A 16,836-nucleotide genomic window follows, 5' to 3' on the forward strand; every position below is an offset into this window, starting at 1 on the left:
ACTGTAAAATTCAGTATCTTCTTTCTGTCTCAGGAATTTTTAATAAAAAATATTTTGATTAATGTAAGTTTTGATGTTCTACAATGTAGAGGGTTTAATGGTGGATCAGTAAAGGAGGAAGGTAAAGCTGTAGGCAGTCAGGAAGCTAATATGGCTTATTTACAAGCTGTTCTGTGATAGTACTGAATGTAGGAATGACAATCTCCCAGTGCCTAAGCCAGCCAAGGGATTAATGTAATTTTCCCTTGGCAAGGACTAAATCCCTTTAAGAAGATTTCCCTTCAGCTTCTGGCTGGCTGAAAAAGTGTGGTGCTTCCTGTCTAACAGTAATGGAGTTACTCTGCCTCCCTCCTAGAATCTTGAACAGCAGTTACTTAGATCTAAATTGAAGGTAGGAGTCACTAGTTCATAAGTTAAACTAAGGGTTTATTTGAAAGTTGATTAGGGAAAAGGGATTGGAGAATGGGTTAGGAAACCTATGAACCTAGTCTAGTACTACCTAATATAATGCCTAGTCTAAACCTAATGACAAGGTCTAAGTTCAGGATGTAGATGAACTCCTTGCTGTGACTTTCAGCTGTCCCAAGTAACCAGCCCTGGGACAGAAACAAATGATCTCTTGATGATAATATAGAGCAACCTCTTGATAGGGTATATTTAATTGATTTTCCTATTGGGTCAGCAAAGTTCTCCTAAACCTGCCTAATGTAGGAAACTAAGATCCCACGTTCCTCCTCTGGACCACCCTGGATCCCCAAGGGGTAGAAGTGAAGGTGAGAAGAGAGGTAAGGACAGGAACAGAACCCAGCCCTGGGTCTCTAGGGCTTTATATACCCTGGGTCCAACTGGCAGTTGGTATTTACCCTGTGGCTCATGCCACAGTCAACATTCCAACTAGGGCAACTGACAGGTTGCCCCAAGCAAACATGGAAATGTTAATCCTGGCAATATTATTCCTATATTACAACAGATGCTTTCACTACCGTAGAGGTTAAATTTAATGGTTGGACTTAAATTGTATGAAATAATATGGTCACTGAAGTTATATCTCAAGTCAGAAGTTTATTTACCAAATTAGAGAGGAAACAATAAAGTAGAGAAATGTGAGAGAGGTTAGAGAAAATACCTATAATAGTCCTCAGCCAGGAGGGCCGGTGGTGAGAAACTACGAGGCCTCGTCAAAGAAGGAAACTAGTCTCTTAGGAAACTAGGAAAGGAATCAGCCCTTTTCACTCACCCAATGAAGTAGTCCAAGGATCAGAATCTAAGTTGAAGCCACAATGCAAAATGCAGTCTCCAGTGAAGTTCCCTCAAAAATTATCTCCAGGAGACATTCTCCATTAGACTCAACTTCACCAGACTAACCCAGCCCAAGGATTTCATGGCTTTTATGGTGGTTCCCATCATTCTGTGACTGCTTGCCAGTGTCAGAGCATATCATATTGCTTTTGCCAATAGTATTTCTTAAAAGTCCAGAATGGGAAGCCCATGGTTGCCCTTGGCAAGCAGGAGCTCTGCCACATCTTCAGAGGAGACAGCACAGAACTTGCTGGAGAGCCTCTGCTACCTGGTGAGCAAAGAAGAAGCTCCTGGAGAGGAGCGACTGCTTTCACATCCTGTACAATATAAGGCGGCCCAGCAGTGGTTTGGCCAGCCAGTTGCCTCTAGGTCAGGTGAACATCAGGGACTAAGGGTCTTCCATGCTGGACAACAATCTGTTCATAGTGGGAGATTGTAGGATCACCAGCCAGGAGAGCTCTGCCCACTGCTATAACCCTTGCAAAGATGAATGCAGGCAGGTGGTCTCAATGAACCAGAAGAGACAGAAAAATGAACATTATACAGTACTTTCCTTCTCTGATACCTGGATTATCTTTGCAGCCTGTGACATCCATATCTGAAAACACTAGATGCTCTCTAAAGAGACCATTTAATCAGTGGGAGGTTGTCTCCATGAATCTGGACCCAGCAAGGACCAACCAAAGTGAAGACCTCTTAACAGTACAGTCTTACAATGCAATATTACCCCTGAATGGCTTTATCTCAAGGAGAACAGGTCCAAATCAGGTGTTGACTCTCACTCATCATAATAATGAAATCTATATTATGAGCAGAAATATCACTTGGAACATAGGATTTTTCTCAAGTATATCTTTTCAGGGAGTTGGGAGCCATTTAGGCATTGTCTGGCCTTTGGGCAGAACTTACTGACTTGTTCTCTCTATTTGTGAAGTGAAACAAATATAACTAGAGTTAATTTATAATATTGAAAGAACCCAATTAGACAGAAAAAGTAGAACCCCAGTCTAGGAATAATTAGTGTTTGCCCAAAGGTATAATACAAGTTGTGTTAGCCTTTACAAATAACCTCACTACTTACTCAAACTTATTTTAATATTTCAAAAGATTTCTTATTTTAATGATATTGATACTCTCTTCTCTACCAATACTAAAAGTCTGTAAGTTTTCATTAGTTACTGTGGCCAAAAAAAGTTATCACCAATCTCTAAAAAGTATAAATGACAAAGTATGAGTCACTCTAAACTTAACTGGGAAACATACTTGCCTTCCTGATACTCAAAGCTGTAGGACTATCCTGGAGATTCTAGAGTAGATCTTGGAGATCTTGGGCTGTCTTTATCACTCAACAAACACTTGTGTTATGGGGAAATTATAGTACAGGTATAAGGCTTATGATAAGACAGAATAGATGACAGCTTGAAGAAATCTTGGACTGCATGGGCATTCCATCATGGAATGAAGCCAGGTTTTGAAAGAAGAGAGTGGTTTTGGCCAAGCTGAAGGAAGGAGATTGTGGCTGTGTGGTCCAACTTTGCCAAGTATCCAGGGAGCAAGAAGAGTGGGATTTCACTGAGAAGAAGATACCATCTAGCAACCATCTTGGCCTAGGTAGAGTCCTGGTCATTTGCTGGTGGACAGCAGGTTTATCTGCCTTTACTCCCTAGAGCTTTTGTGGATTAATTGTCCGTATAAGAAATTGATCCTGTTTCCTGTGACATCTTAGAGCACCACGGACAAGTGTAGTAAGGATCCTACTTCTCCAGCCCTCTCCAATTTTAGTTAGAGCTGTCCTTAGCTTAGTAGAGGCAGTTGGGTCATTTCTAGTGTTAGTAAACTCTTCTCACCCACTTCCCTTATGTAATTACCTTCAATGAACCAGTTTATTTTGTACTTCCTGATTCTTCTAAGCCAGTGATGAACGAACTATATATGCAGCCCCCTGAAATATTCTATCCACCCTGCTGACATTATTCCTAATCTGATGAATACAATGAGTAGGATACAATACAATGAAACTTTGAAAGAGTTGCCTTAGAAACAGACTGACAGATGAGCATTTCCTTTCCTTTGGCCCCCTCTTTAAAAAGTTTGCCCATCACTGGTCTAAGCTATAAAGATCCCACAACTTAGAGTTAATTACATCATTGGCATTCCATAGCTGATAGGTGTCAGTTTAACTGACAAACTGCCATTCCCCAATCCTCACATCCCTATTTGGTTATTCTGTGTTTACCTGTTTGTCCTTCCCCTTGTGAGGTATGGGAGTGTCCCCAGTTTGGGTCTGGCACCCAGTTATTCCCCTATCACTATATTTCTTTTTTCACTTGTTAAGCACTTACTAAGTGCCACGTACAGTGCTGGGTTCTAGGAATATAATACAAAAAGTGAAAGAGTGCCTCCATTAAATAGTTAGCTCCTTGGAGGAAGAAATTTCTTTTATTATCCACATCCCTTAACAGTGTCTGGCACATAGTATAAAAGGGAATTCTTTGTTCTCTTTGTCCATTCTGAGTTTACACTTGTGAAAAGAAATCCTTTATTCCCTTTGTCTATTTTGAGTTAACTCTTTGGATAATAGTAACTTAAGTACCCCTACTCCTGTATCTCCACCTCCCCATTGTGAAGACAGGATTAACTCTCCTTTGTCTACTTTTGAATTGAATCAACAAAACCTGGAACACCCCACTTAGCATGAGGAGGAGGAGCTCTCCACCTTTCACCTCAATCAGCCAGGAATCTGTGAACCCTTTTGATGAGTATTCACCTCTCCAGAAGGTGAGAAGTGGATCCCACAGACACTGCCCCTGGGCAGTGCTGGGCAATTTGGAAGCTAAGATTGGCCCTTGTGAAGAGGGGAAGGGACAAGAAGCCACTATAAAAAGCCCTGAATCTCTGGGGTTAGGGAAGTTGACTCCAAAAAGGAAGTTGGCTTCAAGAAGGAGCTGGACTTCAAGAAGGAAGTAGTTTCAAGAAGGCCAGCTCACAGAAGAAAGTGGGCCTCAAGAATCTCCTTCAGTTCAAGTCATCCTCTTGACCTGCCTCTTGGAGGACACTTGGGTGAGTAGATAGCTGGCTTTCCCTTCCTGTCTTCTGGAAAGAATTTAATTCTAGTTGAAGGTCAACAAGTCCTGGCTGAGTCAAATGCCAGAGCAATATTTAGTTAGATAAACTAATGTCTTCTCTACTCTTTTGTATTTCTCTGCTTTCACTCTTTACACCTCTTTTGTAAATAAAAGCTATTAAAAGTCATTTCAACTTTGAAGCAATAATACTTTGAATCAGCAACTACCATATTATTTATAAATTTCATATATTTTAGTCAAACCATTAAAATTCAATTCTTGCAATATTAAGTGCTTAACTTGCCCAAGGAAAAAAAAAGATTCTAGGAGTTCCATCCAGAGTCTCATTCTAGGGTATTTTAAGTTATTAAATGATATCAATCCCTTTTATTAAGGGATAGGAAGGAGGAAAGACAACTGACTCAAGGTTAGAGACATCTGGGACAGCACAGAGTTTGAACACATCTATAAGGGAAGAAAGTGTCACAGACTATATAATAGTTTTTCCAGTTGCTTACCCTAAGAGTTACCCAGGATTATAAGGGTCACCCCAAGGGGGGAAAATCAACATCCCCATCTGCCATAATTAGGTGCCAAGAGCTTTTGATTCAGACTTTGTTAAAGGATGCTTTGGGGACATCATTCTTCATGGTCAATAATAGCTTTCTGTTTGCTGCTTTCCCATCACCAAGTTTACAAACCAGTGAATATCACTGGTAACAGATAAAAAATTCAGGAGTTAGTTGAAAGGCAGAACAATTAACTCAGATTATTAAATCTGTGCTTTAGTAGGATTTGCTTTGGGGGATTGGGAAGGGAGTATATTCACTGAAACAGTGAAAGGTACATCAAAACCTTTTCTGTGAGGATTAGGAAAAGAAAGAGCACTTTTCATGTATTTACATATATGATAGCATTAATTATACTTGACCCCATACATATACTTTGTGGAGGCATTGCCAAGCTTGTGTCCAGAGACTTTCCTCGAGGATAGACTTTGAACCCTTCTAACACAGCTTCCAAGAACCCAGGGAAATTTTCATGCCAACATGAATTATCAGAGTAGAACTTTAGTGGAGGTTTACTTGAACTAAGTACCTGAAAATGAAAAAAGAAAAAGAAAAAAGGCCAGGTTTTAAATCTCAGAAGAACATTTCCTGAAAGTATTCTTTATCCAAACATGACACTCATAATCCAACATATTTTAAGGAATGGAACTAACCAAAAATGACTAGCTGTATGTTTTTATTGATTAAGGAGGAAAGTAAATAAATTATACAAATGTTATAATATTTAGATTCTTCTTAAGGCATCTAAAATATTACTTGTATCTATGAATAACAATTTTTGACATTTTAAATATTTAAATAATTCCATTCGATAAGAAATTATTAACTGCCTCCTTTGTACAGGAGGACTTTGCTAAGAGCTAGGAATACCAAGATTTAAAAGAAATAGTTCTAGTTGTCAAGCAGCTTAAATGATAGATATAGTATTCATACAATTTCTTAAACATCAAGTCCACCTAAAAACTTGCCTATAAAATTCTTGCCTCTGTTCTTTGGGTCATATCTTCATATTTTTTTACAAATATGAATTCTATATAAAATAACATATATTTTGATTTAATTAATATAGCAAAACCTTGCCTGTCAGAGAAACTGTTTCATAAGGTGATTTTTATTTTAAAATAAAAGTAGCTTTATTAAAGAAAAAGTAAGCCCAGACTGCTATTTTTCATATCTGCATTTATTAAAGCCCCTTCCATTTTTCAAAGCCCAAATGCAATAACAGTTTCTCTGTTATCTTCCCTCAAACCTCCAAACAGAAATGATTGGGAGGAAAAAAGAAAAAGGGATAAGTATTAGTATAACACTCACTATTGGCCAAACATAATGCTAAAAGCTTTACAAATATTATTTTATTTAATCCTCATAACCATCATGTATGGTAAGTGATATTATTATCTCCATCTTACAGTTGAGGAAATTGAGATAAACCAAAGTTTAATGACTTGCCCAGGGTCACATTGTTATTAATATATTGCATTTGCTCACAGATATTCCTGACTTCAGACCCAGTGCTATATCCACTGGGCAACCAGCTGTCTCTGAATTATCCTCTCATTTGACCTTCAGCAGAAGGGCATATGGGGAAATTTCTCTAAGAATCTTGAATATAAGAATATAAGAATCAAGAAATTTGAGTCTTAATACATACTAGATTTACTATTTGTAACTATACAAGTCATTTGTAACTGTATAAGACCCTGGGCAAGTCACTTAACTTGTCTGAGCTTCAGGCCCTTTATCAAAAAGGAAACTAAAATTTTTTTTATTAATAGGCATATTATAAATAAAGTGTTTTGAAACCCTTTACATACTACAGAACCATGAGTATTCTCATGTCAAAATGTTGAGATGTCAGGGTTCCAACACTGAGAGAGAAGAGGGGTGAGGAGGGAGAGAGAGACAGAAACAGAGACAGAGACAGAGACAGAGACAGAGACAGAGACACAGAGACAGAGAGAGAATACAAAGCAAGGATCAGACAGAGTGATGTATGATTGCTGTTTATTATGACAAGGAGAAAGAATTTTATAGAAAATAGAGTGTTGATCATTACATCATTTTTAGGCATGCGTTTCCATAGATCATTGTTTATGAAAAGACTTTGCCCAAAACATTTCTAGGGCTCCTTTATTAACCCAAGCAATTGAGGAAAATTGACAGTAACTTAGGGGTTTATAGGAAACAGGGAAAAGAGAGTCTGGGTCATATGATCTTTACATTGAAAAAGCTTCTTTAGTCATTAAAATAATGAATAACTCAAGCATTATTGTGAAGGAAGTTTTCTTATCTGAGTTTCAGCTAGACTATACTTTTGAGCTATTATATTGTGATCTGGCCTTGCCATGAAATCTGATTCTCTGCCTGGGATTTTCTGGTACATGGTAAAGTGGGATGCAGATAACTCAGAGACTGTGTTTCAGAGATTCAAAAAGAAATGTGGATTTTTAAACCTCTTAAACTTTAAGACTATATATGTGTATATTATTTATAAAAGGCAAAAAAAGGCTTGTTCAATATTCACTCCTCTTCCCTGTTTTGGCTGGCCGCAGAGGAGGGAAAGAATATAGAATTAATTTTGAAGGTTGATATATATATATATATATATATATATATATATATATATATATATATATATATATAAAACTTTGGAAAAAATACTAATGATTCTGAAATGTACTTGTCGAACTGTGAAGTAATTTAGGGTTGAAAAGTGTTTATCAAGTTATATGGTGAGATTATCAACTTTATTTGCCTTGCCTACGGTCATCAAAATCTTTCTCTTCCTGTCTTAAATTCTTATTAAAATTAGTTTCTTCCCACTTATTACAATGTATTGTAAAAAAAGAGAGTAATGAAAAAGTTTTATTCTCCCACCCAAAAAATTTAATAGCTTAGACTACTTGCATAAAATCATTGGGATTCCATTTCTAAATTTATGTGAATTCTCATACATTAAAGCTAACAGTGGAATCCTTTTCCAAAAAATAATTAGGTTGATTTGTGGTCAGTAAACCCTTTTCTTTATTACTTCACAAAATTCTGCCAGAGCTCAACTTTCCCCTTATCATCTTTGCTAGAACTATGAAAGGAGAGGGAAAAAATGGCTGAAAGGGAATATTTTTAGTCTCTGAGTTTTGGCTTTTTATCAAGTTCTTTTTCTTTATACACTTAAACACTTCATTAGTAGATAATCCATGAGTTTTATTTTTTTGGCAAATCCTGCTTTATCTCCCAAAATAAAATGCTATTTTAGTTCTTGGATTTTAGTAAAAAACTCTTAGACACTCTCTCTTCTCCTGTGTGTCAGGAAAGAGTTAATAAGTTTGCAGAAAGTTTTTAAACTCCTTATCATTATCTTAAAGCTGTGCTGCTTGTGATTTATGTCTTCATCTCCTAGTATGTTTATATTACTGAGAAAGAAAAAAATATCCTTTTTTATTACTAACAATCTTCTCTTTTTGCCTCTTTTTTCACTTATAAAGGTTACATGTTTTAAAGCCTTCATATTGCATTTCTCCCAATGGATTTTAATTTAAAACTCCACAACTTTCTATTAGACTTAGATAACATCCATATACAATCTATTTCCTTGATTTTTCAATACGATATTCTCTTAATACCTTCTACTTGCTTTTAAACTTAATCTTAAAACATTCACTCTTTTTTTTCATACCTCTACTTCAAGCATAGTCACATTCTCTAATTTTTCCCTCTGACACCTCTTTCACATTCTATGACTTGCTTTTAGGCATCATTTAACTTAACTTCCACCAGGCATTCTGTCACCTGCTATTATCAATCCCTTTCTCAATTGCAACATCATTTATATATCATATTTTTACATATTGTCATCCCATTCAATTTAAGAATTAATCTTCTTCACAGTACAAAGTCATACATCATTTGTGTTTACCCAAAATTACATTCTAACAAATTGAGTTTAAATACATATTTACTCCAAAACCATGAAATCATCCTTGTGCAGAATACATACTTTGATAATAGTTCATATATTCCAATCTATTACAACAACCATTTAAAAATTCAGAAATTCCTTTTTTGCAATATTTCAAACTATTAATACCTTTTTCATTCCACATTTACAGATTAACAAATTCAAAACTTCTCCTTTTCCAGTATTATTAGAATATTCCAATATTCATTATATTGTCATTTTTGCTTGCTTTAATAGTACATGCATTAAAATAACATCTTTACATTCTCATTTAAAGACTAAAGAATTTTGTTTATATTACAATACAATTTCTTTCAGAAAGCTGATACTAATGCACTTTATTCTTTTTGTATTAGATGTTATCTTCACTTAAGTGGCTAGGACTGTTCTTATCAGAGGTTTGCCTTCCAAAGTAAAAAAATCCTTTTTACCAGTTAGGCGTTTATCCATAACAATGAAAAAAACATTATATTCCCAGTTTTCAGTATATCCAAACATTCAAATCTGTAACCTTTATTTATTTCCCAATGAGAAGAGACAGTTCTTTCACCATTAAGTTGATAATCTCACCATATAACTTGATAAACACTTTTCAACCCTAAATTACTTCACAGTTCGACAAGTACATTTCAGAATCATTAGTATTTTTTCCAAAGTTTTATATATATATATTTCAACCTTCAAAATTAATCCTATATTCTTTCCCTTCTTTGTGGCCAGCCAAAACAGGGAAGAGGAGTGAATATTGAACAAGCCTTTTTTTGCCTTTTATCAATAATATACACACACACACACACACACACATATATATATATATATAGTCTTAAAGTTTAAGAGGTTTAAAAATCCACATTTCTTTTTGAATCTCTGAAACACAGTCTCTGAGTTATCTGCATCCCACTTTACCATGTACCAGAAAATCCCAGGCAGAGAGAATGAGATTTCTTTTAAATTCAGTCCCCCCTTTTTGTGCACACAAGACAACATAGTCACAAAAGACAACACAGGGTTAAACACAGACAACATTTAACACAAACTTTTGAAAGCATGCTTCAAAATCAGTGTTCTCCTGGGATTATCTAGTATATTTACTTTTTCTTTATATGTTTGCATGGAGTGTTTAAAAATCTTCTTGTGTCAGTGCTGAAGCTTTTCATTTACTGGGGTACACTGTCCATTTGATTTTTGTAGGGCACTTACCCTTTAAGAGTCTGAAATGAGTTTTTTCTCTTTTTTGTGATGTATCTTTCTCAATGCGCATTGCTTTGCTTATGCTTTCTTTCCCTATTGTCATTTTATTCAATGCGGCAAACAGTTTGAATTTCTTTAGGATAGTCTCCATTGCCAACTCTATATTTTTTAAGCTCAGGAGAAAGAAGAAGAAAAAATTATTTTCCTGTTTTCTTGCAATCTTTTTTTAGAACTGAAATATATTCATCTCTATGTAAAACTATTTGCCCTCCACTTAATGTCTGGAGAAAAAAAAAGTGTCCTGTCCCCTCAAAATTATGACTTACGAACTCCAGAGTCTGATGTGTTGATAGGCAGGACGATGAAGGAACCCTGGCTCAGGTGCTATATGTTGAGATTGTCAGAGTTCTGATATTGAGAAAGGCGAAAGAGAGCAAGAAAGAATACAACGTAAGGGAAAGAAAGAGTGATGCATGATTTTTGAGGCCTATTTTTACATTTTTATAGGCATATTATGAGTAAAGTGTTTTGAAACCCTCCACATACTACAGAACTATGAGTATTCCCATGTTAAAGCATTTTGTTTATTTCCCTCTTATTCACTGACTACTTTATGATTTCTGGCATAGTTATAAATATGCTCAGCTCTGTTTCTCCTATAATCTATGAACTCCTTGAAGTTAAGGATTTGGGACAGAGATGATTTTTGTTTGTACCGAGAACTCCTCGGTGAGGAAACTTCCCCTATCAAGGCGGGTCATCATCTTCTCAAAAATTCGTAGTTTCACAAAGTTACCTAGAGAGCTCAGAGATTAAGTGCCTCCTCCAGAATCATAAAGCCAGTAGGTGTCAGAGAAAAGACCTTAACTCAGGTCTTCCTGGATCTTGGAGCAGATCTCTTTCCATTGTGCTCCACTGTCTTGTTCATAAGATCATGAGACTTAGAGATAAAAGGGACTTTAGTGATGTTCTGAATGAGAAACCTGATGCCCAGGAAGAACTGAGGTTCCATTAATTTCTTGACTGTAAATTCAGAGTTCTGTCTCCTATATCAAACTGTCTCCCCTATACAATAGATAGTCAGGGCATTACAAATAGCAAGCATTCCATATAATCTCACCCTCTTCACCTACATTTCTACCTGTCCTTGAAAGCCCATCTCAGAGTGTCAGCTCTTCCATGATTCCCTAATACTTTTGTAGTTCATGACAGTCCCTTATGACCTGATATAAAGGTTTGTTTGCATTCTTCTTTTTTTTTTAACCCCTCACCTTCCTTCTTAGAATCAATACTATGTACTGGTTCCAAGGCAGAAGAGTGGTAAAGCCTAGGCAGTGAGGATTAAGGGTCACACAGCTAGGAAGTGTCTGAGGCTATATTTGGACCTGATTCTCAATCTATTGAGCTACCTCCCTGCCCCGTGTTTGCATTCTTCTAATGTGTTTTTTATGTCTTGGATGTGGGACCTTTCTTGAGGTCAAGAAGGGTTTCTCCATTTCTTATCGTTTGTACAGTCATTCAGTTGTGTTCTACTTTTCATGACCCCATGTATCACACTATACAAGGAGTTTTCTTGGCAAAGATACTAGAAAAGTTTGTCATTTCCTTCTCAAGTGAATTAAGGAAAACAGAGGTTAGGTGATTTATCCAGGTTTGCCTAACTAGTAAGTGTCTGAGGCCAGATTCAAGTCTTCCTGATTCCAAGCCCATAAGCCATCTAACTGGCTTACCAGCATCTCTCTGCCTTCACCTCTTAAAATATCTCATTTTCTTCCAATCTCAGCTCAGACATTGCCTCCTATGCAAGGCCTTTCCTTATACTCCCAGGAGTGGGACTTTTTTCATAAAATGGCCTCATATTTATTGGCCTCACTTAAGCCAGGTTAACATCCATGCTCAATCCTCTTGCCCTAGTAGAATACTAGAGTTCCCTGGAGCCAAGGACAGCTGCATACTTGTCTTTATATTTCTTGGGAAGAGCACAGCTCTGACCCATAGCAGGCATTTGCTATGGGCTTATCTCTAATGCACACCAGTTGTATGCCCAGAGACAAATCGCTTCATCCTCTCAACGTCTCTGGAATTTCTTTAAAGGTATGGGATAGAAATGAAGTGTATGTGTGTATCACTGGAGAGAGTTTAAGTCAATGACAAAAAATTAGCTAATATTTATGTAATATTTAGTATATGCCAAACACTATACAAAATGCTTTATAATCATCATATTTGATTCTCATGACAACTCTTTGAGGAAGGTGCTATTGTTATCTCCATTTTATGGATTAGATAACTGAGGCAAATAAAGGTTAAATGATTTGTCCAGGATCATACAGCTAAGAAGCATCTGAAGTTGAATTTGAACTCGGGCTTTTCTAACTCCAGACCCAGCATACTATCTACTATGCCATCTGAATATGAAATCATATTACTGGACTTTAAAAATATATTTGTAATGTATTATTCTGTATACGTGGTTATCTATCTCCCATCTAAACCATAAGCTCCATGAGCACAGGGACCATAGTTTATATATATACTATCTCCCTCAACTCAAAACACCAGGTACTGCCTAAAGTAGATGAAGGTTGAATGAAATTGAATTGCTGACAGCAAAATACCTTAGTATGGGATTTGATAAAGAAATATACATTATGGAGTACCTATATGACTTGGTTGAAAAAGAACCAGTCCTAGAACTGAGAGTGAGTCCAGTTCTAAACTTCATTGAACAATGACATAGCCAGTGCAAATGGAGAAACAAATGGAGCCTAAATAGAAGAGAACTGCAGAATTTAGGGAAAGGACAAAAGGTGTCATGTGTTGACAGCCTACTGGCAAATAGTCAGTGTGGTCACAAGGATCATTAATTCCTAATTTTTTTTCAGTGGCTTTTTGGACATCTGATATTGCTGCATCTGATGAAGTACAAACTGAATGCAAGTCCCCAGGGGCTACTGAGAAATATCTAATTTGGAGAGGTTGTTCTAGGGAACATTCTCTTCTTAGACTACAATGATTTCCTCCCTCATATGGGCCAGAGTATTACCTGACTGATCAAAAGCTTTGGTGTTAGGATGACTGTGAATAACATTATAAAGCAAATATGGGCTGGATGCCAACCACATGACTTCATCTCCACTTGCTTAATAGAAATATAGAATTCAGAAAGAGTAAGGTAACAATTCTGCTCTCCTTTACCTTCATCAGACCACATCTGAAGTATTATATTTATTTTAAGGAAAGACTTTGCTAAACTGAAGAACTTCCAAAGGAGAGCAACTAGGAGAATGAAGGACCTGGAGATTATGTCACATGAAGCTGAGGAGAGGCATCTAAGAGATTTTATTTTGGAAAACAGAACTCTGATGGGCAAGATAATCTCATCCAAGAGTTGGAATGGAGTTATTATAAGATAAAGGAAGTAGGCTTGTTCTGTTAACTCCAAAAGGCAAAACTGGCACCAAGGAGTAGAAACTTCTAAGAAACAGAATTTAGTAACAGACTCAAGAACGTCCCCCAAAATACAGTCAACTTATAGTTATGTGGCAGTGAACTCCTTGTGAATGGGGGCATTCATGAAAAGTCTGGAGGATGATTTGTCAGGGTTGTAATAGAAGGAACTCCTACCTTGGGCAGAGGAACAGAAAATATGATCATTAAAGTTTCTTCCAAGCCTGAGTCTATTATTCTATTGCTCCCTGAGTTACTTTATCAATTAGAAGGTTTTCCTTTTTCATTAATACAGAAATTTCTTGATATTTCAAAAATGGAAGAATGTCCTAATTAGGGTCATAAAAAAGGGGTTGCTTTGTATTATTTATTTACATGGATTTTTTTCCCTCTAACTCAGGTTGCCATTAGCCTCTTTGAAGTCCTTTTGACAATTAACTCTTTCCCTTTCAGAGAACATGACTCTAATCTTAGAAACTAGATTTACAAGACTGGGAAGATCTTAAAGAACACTTCCTCAAACTCCACTATTTTACAGTGAAGAAGCTGAAGTGTAAAGTAATGGTATGACTTTATGAAAGTCAAAAATTCATAGCAGGGGCAATTACATGGTCCAGTGGATGGAAAGCCAGGCCTAAGATGGAAAGTCTTGGGTTCAAATATGGCTGCAGACACTACCTAGCTATGTGATCCTAAGCAAGCACTTAACCCCCAGCTGTCTAGCCCTTACTATTCTTCACCCTTAGAACCAATAAAAAGCATCGGTTATTAATTCTAAGATGGAAGATAAGAGTTTAAAAAAACTCACAGCAAAACTAATTATAGAATATAGACCTCCTAGATTCAGCCTGGAACTTTCCATAATAAAATCTTTCATTTTTCTAATTGAGATAAGAAAACTTTTCTATTGTCTATGGCTTGCCTTTTTAGTTTTATTTTATTTATTTTTTATCAGCCCTGGAGAAAAATCAAGTCTTTCATAATATAACCCCAGGGATACTAAAACAATATGTTTTTGTTTACTTTCATACTTTTATAGAACATGCATGAACAAATTACATTCAAAAGCAGTCAAATAGTGGTATTTATTTCAATACTTCAAGTGTTTCAGAGACTCCTCATTTTTTCTTGTAGATTAAAGTATTGTAAATAGGTTGCTGTGATTAGTATCTGATGTAAGAATTTTTTCTAGAAAGAGGAACCTTTATTTGTAGACCATCGTGTTTACATGTTTAATGAATGTCAATAATAATTATGCTTTTGTTACTATTCTTTTTTTTAACTCTTACTTTCTGCCTTAGTATATATATTAAATATAAGTTCCAAAGCAGAAGAGCAGCCTAACTCTCTATCCTCTGACACGCCTAGTTCCTCCTTTTGTTACCATTCTTACAAAAAGAAGAATCTACTTGGTCCATAGTAATCAGTACTAGACATTGAGTTAGAGGAATTGGATTTGAAACCTGACTTTGTTTACTTTTCTGACATTCAGTTTTGTCACCTGTAAAATGAGGAAACTGAATTCTGAAATGAGCTCTGAGAGTCCTGTTAGTTCTAAATCTGTGTTCCTATCATCCTGTGTTTTCCAAACATAATATAAGCAAGAATTTTCTAAATATTAGAGAGGTACAATGACAAACCCCATTATGATGGAGAAAGTCCTTTACCACTGGAGGTTTTCAAGTAGAGATTAGATAATCAGTAGCCAGAGATATTAAAGAGGTGATTCATTCTTCAGTAAAGGTTGAACTAGTTCACAGCTTAAGAATAAGCATAATTATAATCAAAGAATCAAATGTTTAAAACTGTATGGAACCCTTAGAGATCATAGGTTCTAATCTTGTCATTTTATAGTTGAGAAAACTGAGGACCACTTATATTAAGGATGTCCCCAGAGTGACACAACTACTACATGTCTGAGGCAGGATTTGATCCTAGGTCTTCTGAATTACAAATCAGGCACTCTTCCCACTATAGCAGAGGTCGGCAAAGTATGGCTCTTGAGCCATATCTGGCTCTTTTGAGGGCCAGATATGGTTCTTTCTGCAGGAGCCATGAAGTCAATTTTTTTTCAGGTGCTGTTACAGGAGCGCACTGTGAGCACTGTATGGCTCTCATGAGATTACATTTTTAAAAATGGGGCATTTATGGCTCTCATGGCCAAAAAGGTTGCCGACCCCTGCCCTATAACATGCTTCCACTATTTTATGTGAGTTACCGTCCACAACATGCTGCCCTTACAATAACCCTGTGAAGTAAGCTTTCACTAATATAGTTCCTTTGGTAAGAATAATGTAGGAAATTGAGTTGTAGAGGGGAAAAAAAGTGTACAAGAGTTGAGAGTGGGGTCCCTTGCTCACAAGCAGCATAGCTGGGACAAACACAAAAAGGCTAAAATTTTAAGACTGAAAAAAAAAAACACAGTAAAAAGTCATTCTGTCAAGGCAAATTCTTACCACCCTTGAGAAAATATTGACTGTTAAACAAGTCAATAATTCTTACATTCCCAGAATTAGGAGGTACTTGTCTGCACATGTCCTATTGGATGGACACCCAGGTTTTAATAGTCCGTATTAGGCTGGAAATTAGTAGCCAACTGGAATACCTGTCTATTACATAGCATAAAATTTCAGGATTTGTTATCTAGAACCTATGTAAACTAGTTTCTGGAAAGGTGGGATCAAAAAATAAGTAGCCTAGGAATCCAGAGACTTGGGATGTACCCCTGTCTCACCACAAGTTTGTGGTGAGAACCAGTACGAATTTTCCCTCTCCATGTCTCAGTTTCTTCCTTTGTAAAATCCAAAAATTTGGCCTATTTTCAAAATATTTTTAAGGGTGAGGTCATGGATATATAGTGTAAGACATGTCCATGAAGTATAATGAAAATGATATCACAATGGTGATTAATATTTGCAGGAAACATCATTTACATGTTCATAAATCCATTCTGAGTAAAATTAAATTACTTATTTCTCAGTTCACAGCAATACTTTTATGGTATGAAGTTGCCTTAAGCTATCATTTTTCTTTATTGGTATTTCTGATATGTCAATAATAATGATGTTTAATTCCACATGTCAAGATTTTATTATTATATCAGCCTGGGAACTCTCTCTCCAATAAATTCTATTCTCATTTTAACAAACAACTCTCATCCATTCCATTAAGTATTTATATTAAGGATGCATTCTATGCCAGATACTCTTTAGGTACAGAAAGTACAAATACAAAACAATAATAATCATTTGGGAAGAAGGGAATGAGCAATAACTCTCAGAGGCAACAGAAAAAGTCTTCTCCA

The sequence above is a fragment of the Gracilinanus agilis genome, chromosome 2 (genome assembly GCF_016433145.1).
Source record: "Gracilinanus agilis isolate LMUSP501 chromosome 2, AgileGrace, whole genome shotgun sequence".
NCBI classification, from domain to species: Eukaryota; Metazoa; Chordata; class Mammalia; order Didelphimorphia; family Didelphidae; genus Gracilinanus; species Gracilinanus agilis.